The sequence below is a fragment of the Canis lupus genome, chromosome 37, assembly GCF_003254725.2.
Source record: "Canis lupus dingo isolate Sandy chromosome 37, ASM325472v2, whole genome shotgun sequence".
In the NCBI taxonomy this organism is placed as follows: domain Eukaryota; kingdom Metazoa; phylum Chordata; class Mammalia; order Carnivora; family Canidae; genus Canis; species Canis lupus.
Genome location: NC_064279.1, coordinates 27,744,661 through 27,759,037, shown reverse-complemented (window position 1 = coordinate 27,759,037; position 14,377 = coordinate 27,744,661).

The window sequence follows — 14,377 nt, the reverse complement described above, 5'->3', positions numbered from 1 at the left end:
AAGATGGGACCACTTCTAACCTGGGACGTGGGGGAAGCTGGAAGAAGACGTAGCATCCGTAAGGACTCCACGAGGAAGAAACAAGAAGTGTCTTGAAAGTATGTCATACATAGTGCAGGTTGTACAAAGGGTAAAAGAAATAAATCTAGAATTTGAAAGTATGTGAAATCCATTCATTCGTTCACTCAAGAAACTTATCAAATATTGATTATGTGTCAGTTCTGAGAACACAAAAGACACGGTTCCTAATTCGAATTGCCTCCAGAGAACAAAGACCCCACTCGAGGCCGCACAAAACGTTCGTTTCTTTCGGTGTCAAGGAGAGAAGATTTCTGTCTGGTCGACACACAGTATCAGGGGAAATGCGGGGAAACTTGTGCCAAGAGTGGATGAACCAGCAGGCAGTGAAAACACAAGGGAACAGCAAAATATTCCTAAAAGGGAGGGTGTATTTGGGCTTGGAAAAAGTATGATCAGCACCAACAAAGCCATATGGAAAACGGTACGTAGAATCTGGGCAGAGTCCTCGGTTCCAACTGTGTCCAATCTGTGGCCCATATACAAACCTGTCATAAACCCAGTTCTACCTATGGCTTGATCCAAATTGCAAGATTTTATTTCTTCTCTCTCAAAACTATGGGGCGGGTCAAGGAAAGTAAAAATGGAAATATGACCTTCGACATTGACATTGCCACTGCCCCTCCTGGCTCTCTGCTCCCGGGGTGGGAGCCAGGCTGGACAGTGTCCAGGAGGCAGCTCTGCCCCTGAGGACATTTACTGGGCAGGCATCAGGTGCATCAGAAGCTTGGAGGTTAGGAGAAGGAGAAAGGTGGGGTTTGCAGGGAGCACGGATGTCTTGAGTTTTAGAACCAGAGGCCAAGGAGCCTACGATGAAATGGTTAAAGAACTGCTCATTTTAAATATATATAAAATAATATAGACTATTTTATGGGCAAAAAATGCAGTTCAGAAAAGCAGATTTGGTGCTGCACTAAATGTTTTAATTTTTTTTTATATGCTCCACATTAGAGCTTGCATTTTCTCATACCTCCAAGGCATAGTCTTTTATGGCTTTGGAGATAAAAGATTTACATTTAAATCATGCTTTTCCTGCCATGTTGTAACAATAGCATTTTAAGTTCTACTGTTCACCCAAAGGTCAAAACGTCTTTTTTTTTTTTTTTTTTTTTTTTTAGTCTACATATGCTATCACCTTAGCCAAGTGAGCAAATCTTTTTAGCTCTGAATATCTAAATATTATTTATAGTTTATGTAAAATGAAAACCAAGTGCCAAGAGTTTCACACAAAAAAATGGAAACAGGGAAGTCACCCTGGGCTTGTTGTGAGAAGTAGACATTGCATAGTTACAGGACCTCACACCCTGACAGTGTATGTTTTCTGTTAAAGGCTCACTTTTTGTTTTTGTTTTTGTTTTTTTGTTTGTTTGTTTTTTTTAGCACATGGACCACCAGGTGACTGTGTCTCTGTTCTGAGCTACAGGCTCTTCTGAAAGGTATAAGGTTGACAATCAGACTCCAAGACCCTTTTGGCTCTCACTATTGCCTTGAAATTAGTTCCTAGGTGTATAGTCCCTAATTTTTCCTTTACTCTTTTCCTGCCATAAAAAAAAAAAAAATGGAAAAAGGGAGAAAAAAGAATCTCCTTATTGCATTGTACTTATAGTCAAAGATGATGTATTGTACCCTTAAAAATTTGTCAGAAGGATAGATCTCATAGTAAGCTTCCTTATGACAATTAAAAAAGACAATCATATCTTAAGCATTATTTAGAAATGGGACTGTGAGCTATCTTGTCATTATCTTTAACTCACATCACAAAGCCCATCTACATGGGTTAGTGCATGGATTTTCATAATCACATGTTCTTGTATTAAGAAATGTGGAAGGCAAATCTCATAGGCAAACAAATTGACTTTTATCTTTTATTCTGTAATTACAATCTCAGTCTGTGGTTTCAAAATTGTGCTTATAAGACAAAGAGGGGAAGAAAGCTTGCTTCTGATTCTGAATCTGAGATAAAATATCTATTAAGGGTGTGTATCCTTGATTTTTAACTACACACAAACTCACTCTCTTGATCACCTGTAGGTGGAGAGTAGACCTAAAAATGAGGATATGTTTCCAAAAGCCACGAAAGACTGGGGAAGCTAAATATTTACCAATCGACCTTTGCTTTCAGGAATGATGTGATAAAGACCCACCTTTTTTTTAAATTTTTTTTTTTATTTTTATTTATGATAGTCACAGAGAGAGAGAGGCAGAGACATAGGCAGAGGGAGAAGCAGGCTCCATGCACCGAGAGCCCGACGTGGGATTCGATCCCGGGTCTCCAGGATCGTGCCCTGGGCCAAAGGCAGGCGCCAAACCGCTGCGCCACCCAGGGATCCCCAAGACCCACCTTTTTAATTGGAATAATACTATTAAAGAAGCCCCTAAACAAGTCATATCAAACAAAAGGGAAAGAAGGGTCATTTTCAAATTTTATTATTTGTACTTTATTATTTCTTGTGCCTATTTTTTAATAAATAAGATTTGATGAAATTTTTTAAGTATGTGAGAAGTTTGCCACTTCTGTTAATATGAATGTATAAAATTCCTCAAGTTCTAGGGTGTTCTAAGGGTAAAACTCAATGCCAAGTTAGACATAGTTCATTCCTTTGGTTTCAGTAAAACGTGGTTGCAGAGGGAACCCACTACTACACAAAGTTAGAATTTGACCCATCACAGTCCTCCAACTTCTTTTCTGCTCTGACATCTTCCAGCTAAATGTTTTTTAGGAAAAAAAAAATCTATTAAGCTAGAAAAGGAAACTACTTTGTCTACTTTGGACAATTGGTGATATAGCACTTCATCTCAAAGGAATGTGGAGGGAACGTTTAAACTATAATGTTTTATAGGCAAAGAGCTTCACAAGGACCCATAAGGTCAAGACTGTATTGATAACCCAGTCTTGTTGGTGTGAGACTGTCTAGAAAAGTCCAGCAAAAATATTCTGCAATCACTGGTTCTGGTTAGACTCACTTCATAGTGCTATCTATCCACATCATTATCCTTTCAGATTGGATAAAATTTTTATTTATTCAGAGTTGTGGAGTGTCACCTGGGGACAGCCCTAGGCAAACCACGAAATTAAAGAATTTTGCCTTCAGTACTGTCTGACCTTCTTCACTTCCCATTGCCCCTCTCTGTATTCCCGGTCTTCTCACTCGCCCTCTACTCTTACCAAAGATCTGGTATTCTTGAGGGCTCTCCTTTACTTTTTCCTGCTCCAAACTCATTATCAAAAAGGTACTCAATATGTCATTATTATGGAATTAAATGAACTCTATCTTATCCCTTTTGCTTCTTCCTATTGTTGTTGTTGTTTGTATTTCTTTATGTTTCACAATTTAACCTTTCTATAGAGACTGAGGCATGAGCCAGTCATTAAAAGAAATATTTTAGCCATTCAAAACAGAAGACTTGATGGCACATGGAAATCAAATTATCTATAGGTGACCTACTCCAGTATAAATTCCCCAGAATAACTCTTGTTTACATTTTGTGGCATCACAAGAAATATCTATGGTAAAAAAAGAAAAAGAAAAGAAATATCTACGGTATTGATCTAGCCCCTGGATGACTTAAAAGAGATCACTTATTTAAATATCAGTGACAAGGACTTTCCTGGTGACTAAAGACAAGGCACTCAAATTCACAGAGTGCACATAAATTGCACGGTCCTTACCAGACCTATGAGAATCCCCAAAACAAACCAGAAGCAGATGCGGGTTTTGTTGTTGTTTACTTGGCATCCCATTGGTGTCCAGCCTTCCTTCCATTTTCAGTTCATGACTATTTATATGTAGGGGAGGGGATATGACTTGGGATTATCCTATCCCCCTTGATACAGACAGATGGGTTGCTGAATGGTCACTTGACCCAAATGAGAATCATCCTGTAGGATTTGGTTATCTTTTCCTCAAGGCATTATCTTTTGCTGGAATAGCTGTGAGGATGACAGAAGTTTAGAGCCACCTGCAACCATTGCATGAAGGAAGCGTGCTTAGCATAAAGCCAACATAAAGCAAAGCAGAACTGAGATGAGGGGTAGGGAGACATCGGTATCCAAGTGATGTTTCCCAGCCTGTAGATATAGTAAAGCTTGATATCAGCCTCAGCTCTGGGCTCCTCAATACATTCTAATCACAAGTTCCTGTGAGTTGGGTTTTTATCTTCTGGGACCAAAGAAGTATTGCTTAACTAGGGATGTCATCAGGGGACCCATCCATGAAGATGCCAAACGACTGATTACCGCTGGGGACACAGAACAGATACAGTTGCTGGAGCCAAACTGAAGGTGACATTGATGCTACCCTTTGGTGAATGTCTGCCTCATGACAGATGATTGCAATGTTACAGACACATGCCCTGTTCCACCCCATCTCCGGCTCCTCACTGATAGGTGATTCCTGATTGACACTAGAAACACATTCCTAGAGTGGACGGCCAAGTGGAATTTGACACCAAGCTATTTTTTCTCCTCGGTTGTCTAATAGAGCCTGATTGAGCTGGTTCCTCTTTGTCAAGTGTCATTCAAAAATCACCCAATTGTTGGTCCACCCTTGCTTCGTTGTTGATGAGAATGCCATGTGGGCTGGAATCAAAGCCTTGCTGAAATTTGTCTGTTTTACATCTGTTCCTGGCTGGGAGCTTAATGAGATGCATGGCATAATGAGATGTGTGTCTGTAATGTGTAATGAGATTCTTGATTCAAGTGTCTAATGAAGCCTATAGCTTAATGAAATGTATAGCATAATGAGATGAGCGGCTTGACTGTACAGTACAGATTTGAAAGTCCTTTTAGGAAATATCATTAGGCATGCAAAATTTTTTCCTATCTGCATAAACTCCACCCACATTTCTTTGGGATTATTTTAGTTTATAATATCTCAGTGCTGTTGTCATCATCACCATGAGTACCTCTTTCTTTTTTTTTTTTAACACGTATTTATTTTAGAGCTAGAGAGAGAGAGAGAGCACACACACATCCACATCCACATGCTGTGGGAATTGGGGGAGGGGTAGCGGGCGAGAATCTTCAAACAGACTCCCTGCTGAGTGTTGAGCCCAATGAGGGGCTTGACCTGGGGCTTGATCTCATGACCCGTGAGATCATGACCTGAGCAGAAACCAGGAGTCCAACGCTTAACCAACAAAGCTACTTCAGGTGCCCCACCATGAGTACTTCTTATAACCAAAGCTAAGAAAACATGAGCACTGGCCCTCACCACATATGATGGGTAGTCTGAAAACATAGCATAGACATTTTTGCTTCTTGTGGAGAGAAAATTGTATCTTTGTTTCTTTCCTTTCACTTTTTTTAAAGGTAACCGACTAATATCCATGAGCTATTGCTTAACAAAAACACTTAAAATTTTGTGATTTAAAACAATAAGCTTTACCATGGCACGTAGTCCTGTGAGTCAACTGGGTGCATCTTCTAGATTCAGATACTCTCCTATGTTTGTGACCAGCTACAGGTCAGACAGAGTTCCTGTGGATCTTGGCTGGGCTCTCCCCATCTTTGGGGGTCAGATGCCTGCAGGCTTGTCTAGGACAGTGTTGGTTGAGGAGGTTGGGATCTCCTTGATTTAGTCTCCCATCCTCTAAACAACTGGCCATGACTTCATCTAAAAGCAGAGTCAGAAGAGGAGAGAAAGCTTCATGATGCCTAGGCTCTAAACTGTCACATCACCCATTCAACCGTTTTTATTTGAGGCAAAGCAAGTCACAAGTACAGAATCAAGATATTAGGAAAGAGATTTCACCCCTTAATAGGAGAAAGAGAGAAGTCACATGGACACAGAACAGCATGAACACAGGGAGGAAGGAAGACATTTTGCATTTATTCCTCCTACAAACTATGAAGTGGGAAACATATGTGCGTACCCCCTTTTGATCTTTTTACACTAATACATTTTTGAAGGGAACATATTTATGCAAATTGTTTTTTCTTTAAATGTTAGAAATTGTACAAAGGATAGTGATACTAACTATGAATACGTGACAACAATTAACTCATTACACTGAACCCCCATGACCGGTGGGTTGACGACTGATGCTCTCAGCAAAAGAAATAGATTAAGTACAATCTTTTTGGAAACAAACACAAATGCTAATACAAATTACCACTAATTTCCCTTTTAGCAATGGGAAACTATCTCATAGTGGACAGGATTAGGAATCTATCCATCTCTGACTTAAAATCTAGTGGAGATTTTTCTACTTTTTCACAGATTTGCTTTAAGAGTATTAAAAATTGCATTCTGCCAAGAACTACTGGTGATTAACCCCAGGCATGAGGTGTATGTTACATGAACTGGCCCTAAAATTTATGAAGAACTGCACAGAGTTTTAGCAGTGTGTATCTCATTTGCAAAAGCCTCCTGGATGAAACCCAGGACACTCTCATTTGAAAATTTATAGGGACTAGTCTATCCAGCAGTTTAACAGACAGTCTGAATTTTTTTTAACATACCCTAGCCAAGGTTTTATCTCCTTCCCATCTCCCAGATTGAATATCCATTATCTTTCAAGATGCCATTACCCTCAGATGCCTCAGATTTATTTGTCTAGCTATTTTATAGAATAAAGGCCTGATAGGGTCCTCTTTAAATACACATCCTCACCACATTTTAGAAACCAGCAGTTGGTCCCATCATTTCCTTAACTTAAGATTATGCTTTTCTATTGCACGGGGATCATAAATCCCACTCCCATGTGCATTTTACAATTATGAAAAGGAATGAATCAAACAAAATACTAGAAGATCAGAATTTTTTTCCCCAATTTATTTTCCAGCTGTGCTTTTCTATCCATGGGATAGTTTACTTAGGTACATGCAGGTACACATCCTATGCATGTGCTCAATATAGGTTTGTGGATGCATTGATTTATTATTTCAATAAAAAAATTTATTATTTCAATTCAAAATCTGGCATTAACCTGATTAACTTGATTAGCCTGAGCATTTTTCTTTATACTTCTTTTCTTTTTAAGATTTTATTTATTTATTCATGAGAGACACAGAGAGAGGCAGAGACACAGGGAGAGGGAGAAGCAGGCTCCCTGCAAGGAGCCTGATGTGGGACTTGATCCCAGATCCTGGGATCATGCCCTGGGCCGAAGGCAGATGCTCTACCACTGAGCCACCCAGGCATCCCTCTTTATACTTCTTTAAGTACCATGAAATATTTAGGTGTGATAATTGGTCCTCAAGCTGATAGAATCTAGATCTCTCTGTGTTATCTAAATGATATAAAGCATTATGGACTAGTGGCTCCTAATTGAAAGCACTAGTTGTGCCTTTACATGAAAAGTGACAATACAAAATGACAGCAAGTAAAGATAGTTTTATTTTCCTCAAGGTCAGTTCAGGTCTAAAAAATTCTCTGAAACACATTGGGACCTGTACCACTTAAGTGAACCGCTCACACTGACCCAATTCATCGGATTGCTACCCAATCCACTTTACTGTGTCCTGTGATAAGTCACAGGTTTAGTAGTGTATATCCCCCAAAGTTCTAGAATCCAGTTTGTTTCTGAGAGTACCAAACCCACATATTATTTCTTCTTTGTGTAATTTTGTATTGATTTTCAGGGCCAGCATGTGGGCAGCTTAGCAGATGTGCACAGAAGTCAAGCAACAGAGCTGGCAAGAACCTGGGCAGAATGAAGACACATGGAGTAGAAAGTAAGCCCTGGAAAGAGCTGGAAACCATGGGTTCCAGGGAAGCTGGTTGACGTTAGCCATAGAAAAGGGAGAACAAAGAATAGGTCAGAATTTTTCAAAATGGAATGTTCAGACTGCCTGCAGCAGTTACCTGGAGAGCCTGATAAAAATATAAATTTTTGGCCACCATCAACCCTGTTTCATCAAAATCTCTAGGGAAGATCTTCAGAAGTTTATATTTTATCAAGTTCTCCAATGATTCATGCACATCTAAAATTTGAGAACCAGTGTACTATGTTTTGAATATTTCTAGTACACAATCTATCCAGAATCATCACTATATTCCTTGTCTCTGGCAGCTTGTAGATGGTTATTGGATAAATGAAGGAACGGTTGAACAAACAAACTGCTTTGATACCAACATCAGAACCCTACAATCTGTTAGCGATCCAGCTCCAGGTTATAAATGCAGGAAGGCCAGGCAACAAATCAATGAGGGATGCCATCAACAAAAGGAAGTCTGAGGCTGAGCCAAATGCTATTAGGGTTGGTGGCTTTCCACCTTCTCCCTCTTTCTTCCTATGTTCCACCTTCCTTAGAAACCAGAAAGTGTTCCATGGTCTGGCTTCATCTGTAGTCTGAGTGTGTGGATGCTCCGGAGTCGACACAGGTAAATCTTTTCGATTGCATAGTTCAAGTAAGATGAAAGACAATGTATGTATTGTCACTGACGAATACAAACACATAATAAACACAGTCATCACTCTGAGGAGCTGAGGTTCAGGAAGGTTAAAGGCATTTGACCCACTTTACACAGCTAGAAAGTAGAAAAGGCAGCAGAGAAATCGGGTTTGCATGGCTGGCCAGGAAACCGTCTCTTTTGATGCTGGTTACTGCCTCGCATTTTTAGATGGTGTTGAGGGTTGGAGGGTTTGGACGGATGCCCCCTCACTCTCTTCTGTTCCACAACCGAGTTTAGCTTTTACACACCGATGGACCCACAGAGCGGTTTCTTAACGAATTCTCCCTCAAGACACGTATTATGCAAGAAAATAGTTGCAATAAATGTCTATTTTAAAAGCAATCATTTTCTTTTAATATTTTTCCATTTCATTCATCTACAGCTCCTCCAATCTCGTCTGTATGTATCCCTGTTCTCAAGAACACTCTATTCTTGTTTTCAAAGAGCTATGAATGACTGTCATACTGAACAGGGTATGTCACAGCTTCGCCTTCTCAGCCTTGAGTCCCCAAGCTGGCTGCCACCCCCAGCATCAGGGTGTCAGCAAGCAAAGACCCAGATGGTTAAGACTGGCAAAAATCTATGAAATCACCCCCAACGGCTCTATCATTTCATATGGGGAAAAATGGAACCCGGGGAGGTTGAAGTGTTCATCCAAAAGTTTACTGTGCCTCACTGCTCCTTTATTACCCCACGCTTTTCTATTAATCTGGTTAGGATATGAATAGATTTCCATTGTTAAAATGAAGAGCTGTTTCTAAAATTGTGTCTTGTTTTGTGACCTTGACACATCCTTTAGGTGTCACAGAAACGGGAAAACCCCTACTTATCCTTGAGATGTTGCTAAGTCAATCAACTTGCTGAGAACACTTTGGGTGGGATGAAAAATATCCGGACGGAATACAATGTAATATCCAGGTCATTTTCATATGACGTATGCTTTCATGAGTGGATCCATTTAAGAGAATAATGAAAGAGACAGTTTTTCCAGTCAAGCAAAGCCCAAATTGTGATTAGGGGCTGAACTACCAGGTGACAGAGGGAAGCTGCTCTCTGTTGTTTAAAATAGAGGTTTACAGCAGGAGTTTACAGTTTCTCAGTGCAGGTCTTATCAACATAAATGTCGAGGAATTTGTTGGCTCTGTCTCTTGCTTTTAGCAAACATGTGGATTACATTCCTCCTCGTCCGTGGAAATACAAGATTGTGTATTTTAATTCGTCTAAAGTTTTACCACAGAGTCTATAAATATTATATAACAAATCTGAGCATTACTACTTTCTTGTGCATTCAGGATACATCTCTGTGATCACTATAATCAACCTAATTGGGCAAGACTCCCTAAGTGAAGGCAATAACATTTGTTTACTTCATTGTAGGAATGTGCTCACAGCCTGGTACCACCACATTTAAATTAGTTTTTATCCAAAACAGAGAGAAATGTACCCTTCAGTCAACACAGTCTGTTAATTTGAATGTGTTTAAATTAACTGTGTGCATGCCCGTAGGAAACTCGGAGAAGCTGTGTTCTTTGTCCTCTTGAGAGAGGACTCCGTGACATTCAGAACTTTCCCTCCTTTCATATTTGGGAGAGTGAAGAGGAGAGGGAGCCCTCTCCATGCTCTGAGGTGGCTGGTCACGCAGCTGAAGTACCCCAGGAACCACATTCCCGGTCGCAGTGGGAACAGCCAAATGATTTCTCAGGTGTTGCGACAATAACCTCATGAAAAAGTCTACGATTGTAGGTGGAGGGGAGAGAGAGGCTCAGTTAGACAAGTCAAATCCAAACAAAGATGGGTTATTCGTGCCCCTTTTGTAGGAATCCTGTACCAGTTGCATGTGCTACTTTGTCTCATAGAATTAACCTTTTGACACCAGATGTTTTCCTTCAGAATCACTGTGGATTTATCCCCGGAGAATTTGCCACCTCTTCCCCATTCCATCCCCCATGGTTTTGGGTTTTTTTTTGTTGTTGTTGTTGTTGTTTTTGTTTTTTCCCATTGCTTTGCCAGGTGCAGTTTTTACATTGAGCCCTCACATACACAACACAGGGTAGGAGCTCGGGGTAGGAAATCTGGAGCTGAGGGAAAGGAAATGATTTGAGGGGAGTTCAAAGAGTCTCTTCTCTGACTTGTGCTCCTCCTCGTGGGAGCATCTGTGTGTCATCGTAGAAAGCACGCGTGTTATTGCTACCAGCGTTCTTGTTAGAGAAAAGTCATTTATTGTAAGACATTGTGCAAAGAGGGCAATTTCTCCATCAAGGAAAGAGAGGCAGAGCTGCTCTGGCAGGAGGGGCAGGGGTAATCTGCAGGACTGCCTGGCCTGAGCTCCATTTTGAGGAGGCCATGTTGCCACGGACAGGAGGTGAGGCCGAACTGCCTTCCTTCAGAGCAAGAGAGAACAGCAGAGCAGCTGAGGTCTCCAGCCTATGCTAAAAATACTCCAGGAAACACATGCACAAGTCAGCTAAAATTAATCAAAGTTACCTCCTTGCTTTCGTGTGCAGTTTTCAGGAAGTGTTTCATATTTCTATTGCCCTATTTCTCCTGAAGCATCTTCCTGGTACCCAGATTTCACCTTCACAAGTTTGCAGGGAAGGCAAAGGGGTGATATGCTGGCAGCCGTTTTGGTAGACTTCCTCGGAAGCCCCAAATCCTGTTGTCTTTCCAGGCCCTGCCTCGCGGAGGCCTAGCACAAAATCGGCACCCATGAGTGTGCCCTGAATGCGAGTCCTACCCCATGACTTGGGGCTGTCCCTTTCTGAACATGTGAACTATCAAACAAAAAGTGTTTTCAAGCAACAATATGGACTCCAGCTGTCTGGGTCACACCAGTCAGAGAGGTATAATCTCACAGAGACGATAAAACTATAGTCACTTAGTGGCGGGCTCTTAGCAGAACCCTGGAATGCCATTTCTTGTGATTTCCATGACATTCCTGGGGCCTCTGACACATGAACTCAGATAACCACAGCTCTCCTTCTTATAAGCATTTCCTTTGTTCTCCAGCACGGTCCATTCTGTTGACTTGCCAGCAGCTAATCCCCTTGACATATTTCTTGTCATTGCTCACGTTTCCTTGGTTTCCTGATTCTCCTGATGTGGGTCTTCTTCAATCGTTCATGACAGTAACCCAATTCAAACCTGATGAAACAAACCTAGGAATTTATTGATCTGTGTACTGAGAACATGGATGGGCAGTAAGTCTTCAGATATAGGTGGATCCAGGGTTCACAGATGCCATCGGGACTCTGTCTCTTTCTCCCTTGTCACACTCTCACTCCAAGGGCAGTCATGAAGGGCAATGGTTAGCACCACACCCATCTCTTTTTGGCTTTATTGGGGTTAGAGAAAGATAGATTTTCCTGACGGCTCCTACAGAAACATCCTGCTGAGGATTTTAGCAAGTCTGGTTTATATCACATGTCCGTCCTTCACTGATTATTTTGTTGGAGGCATCTTTGTTCTGACTGGGTCCAAAAAAAAATTGCTGCTATTACAGAAAGTGGATTTTGCTCCACTGACCCACCCTGAATGGGTTCACCTCCAGGAAAATGGGGTCCTGTGAACAGGAGAAGGAGAGCAAGAGGATGTCAGAGAGGGCCAACCTGTTTCCACAACCATCATACTGATGCTTCTGAAGTTAAATGAGGTAGTTACTCCTGGTACCAAAATAAAATGAAAGGAAATTTCCCTACATGAGTGATGCTTTCTTTTACCAACTGTGGATGTGAAAGAGAAATTTTTAGAGACATGGCTGGCTTAGTGCTCTTTCTGCAGCACCCGCCCCCCCTCCCCCCCACATGCTCTGGAATCAATGAACCCTCGGGTAGCGGAGCCAGAGGGGGAGCTGTGGAGTGTGAGTACGCCAAGCTGAGCTCAACAATCACATCCTAACCATTGCCCTTGTTCCGTGTTTTTGCACTTAGAAATTATTTCTCTCATCATGAATTCCTTCTTGCAGGGGAGGTACCCGGAGAGATCCTGCTGATTAAGGAATTCAGTCCTGGGTCCTGACTGTCAACATTAGTGTGCCGTGTCCATTTGTCAACCCAGTTGTGACATTCTGTGGTGTTTTCCAGCACACAGACTGAGTTTTTACCCCCATTCAAAGGTCTTCCTTCAGACAACCTTTCCTGACTTGACCTAAAAAATGGCACCCCACCCCACTAGCTTTCTAACTTCTTATCCTACTTTACTTTTTTTGTAGGACCTATTTCTATCTGAAATTATGTCACATATGCTCATTTGATTATTAATTTCCTGTTTCCTGCACTATGATATAAGGAGCAGGAAGGCAGAGAATATTCCCTCCTCATCCTCTGCTGCATCTCTGTGCCTAGAAGGGTACCTGAGACATCCTAGCCATGCAGTAACTATGGGGTGTGTCAAGAAATAGATGAATGAGCAAACAAAATTACAGCAGCTACAGATGTTAGGTCATAATTCTCAGACCCTTATTATACACAAACATAAACACATGCTCATGAAAAAATGCAACTGGCAATTTTTTTAATGCATGAATAAACATGCTTGTAATAGGCTTCAGACCATGTCCTGCATTTTTTATCATGTTGGTAGTTTTGTATCCTCCCTTAATTACCTTCTGCTTCACTTACTGGTTTTCAATTATTTCCCCAGAATGGTGACTAAGCTGACGGGATTGTACAAGAAATAAAATAGCGTATTTTGATGTGATTCTGCTAAGTAAAGCCAGAAAAAAAAAAATGAACAAGTTCAACTGCATGAACATTTACATTAACTCTGTAGAATTTTATATAGCACACAGCCTTAAAACAAAACAAAATAGAAAAGTGACTTCTTTATCTTTGTTTATTCTCGCTCTGTTACTGTCAGGACACTAATTTTCTGTCTTCTAGAAGGTTTTATTTTTAGATTTGAAGCCCCTGCTACAACACAGTAAAAGGTCATAGCATCTACTTGCTCTTGCCCACAAATGAGGGGAAATTAAAATCAAGAAGGTCAGTTTCATGGTTTCATCTCTCACCAGATTTCTCCTGTTCCTTTGTCTTGGGGGTGGGTGGAGGCGGGGGGCAAGGGCGAGCCAGGCAGAACCAGTAGCCTGTTCTGGAGGCTCTGCTACCCCTCAAGTGCAGTGGGAATTCCTTTCTGCCTGAGTGAAATGTCTAGTCTATAAAACCGGTTAGTAAAACATACTGTAATTTGGGATTTGGTAATACCGCCTTCATTTTGACAGAACCCAGGCTGACCCACAGCATTACGTCAGGAACAGATGTGAATTAATCTGGAGGGGTGGGGTGATTAAAAACTCATTCAGAAAGAAGAAAATTGAGTCAGAGGAGGTCTCCCTTCTATAGGTTCTAAGGAGTAAGCTGTGTTTAATTCTGTTTAGTCCAAGTGGCATTTGTCTCCGAGTGACAGTAACCTTAGAATCACCTTTGTCTCTCTTGATATGTAACGACCTGATAACATGCACAGAGTCATGCTTCCAAAACTGTGTATTACAGGGGTGTCTGGGTGTCTTAGTTGGTTTAGCATCTGACTCTTGGTTTTGATTCAGGCCATGATCCTCAGGGTCCTGGAATAGAGCATCATGTCAGGCTCTGTGCTCAGTGGGGAGTCTGTTTGAGCTTTCTCTCTCTCCCTCTCCCTTTGCCCCCCCCCCTCAGATAAATATATAAATCTTTAAAGAAATACATGTATATTACATGGAATTAAGACACCTGGGAACTTTTTACATTTGAATCTCTAAGACTGTTAATAGCTTCACAGCCTTAGGATAAATCAATTAAGAAACCCAGTGCTCAGTTTTGTTTTGTTTTTTTCTTCTGAAGAACAGAAAAAAAATATATCCGAGGTACAGTTTTAACAGAAAAGAAACAATGTGTGAGGTGTGGGGTTATTGTGAAGGCCAAATGGGC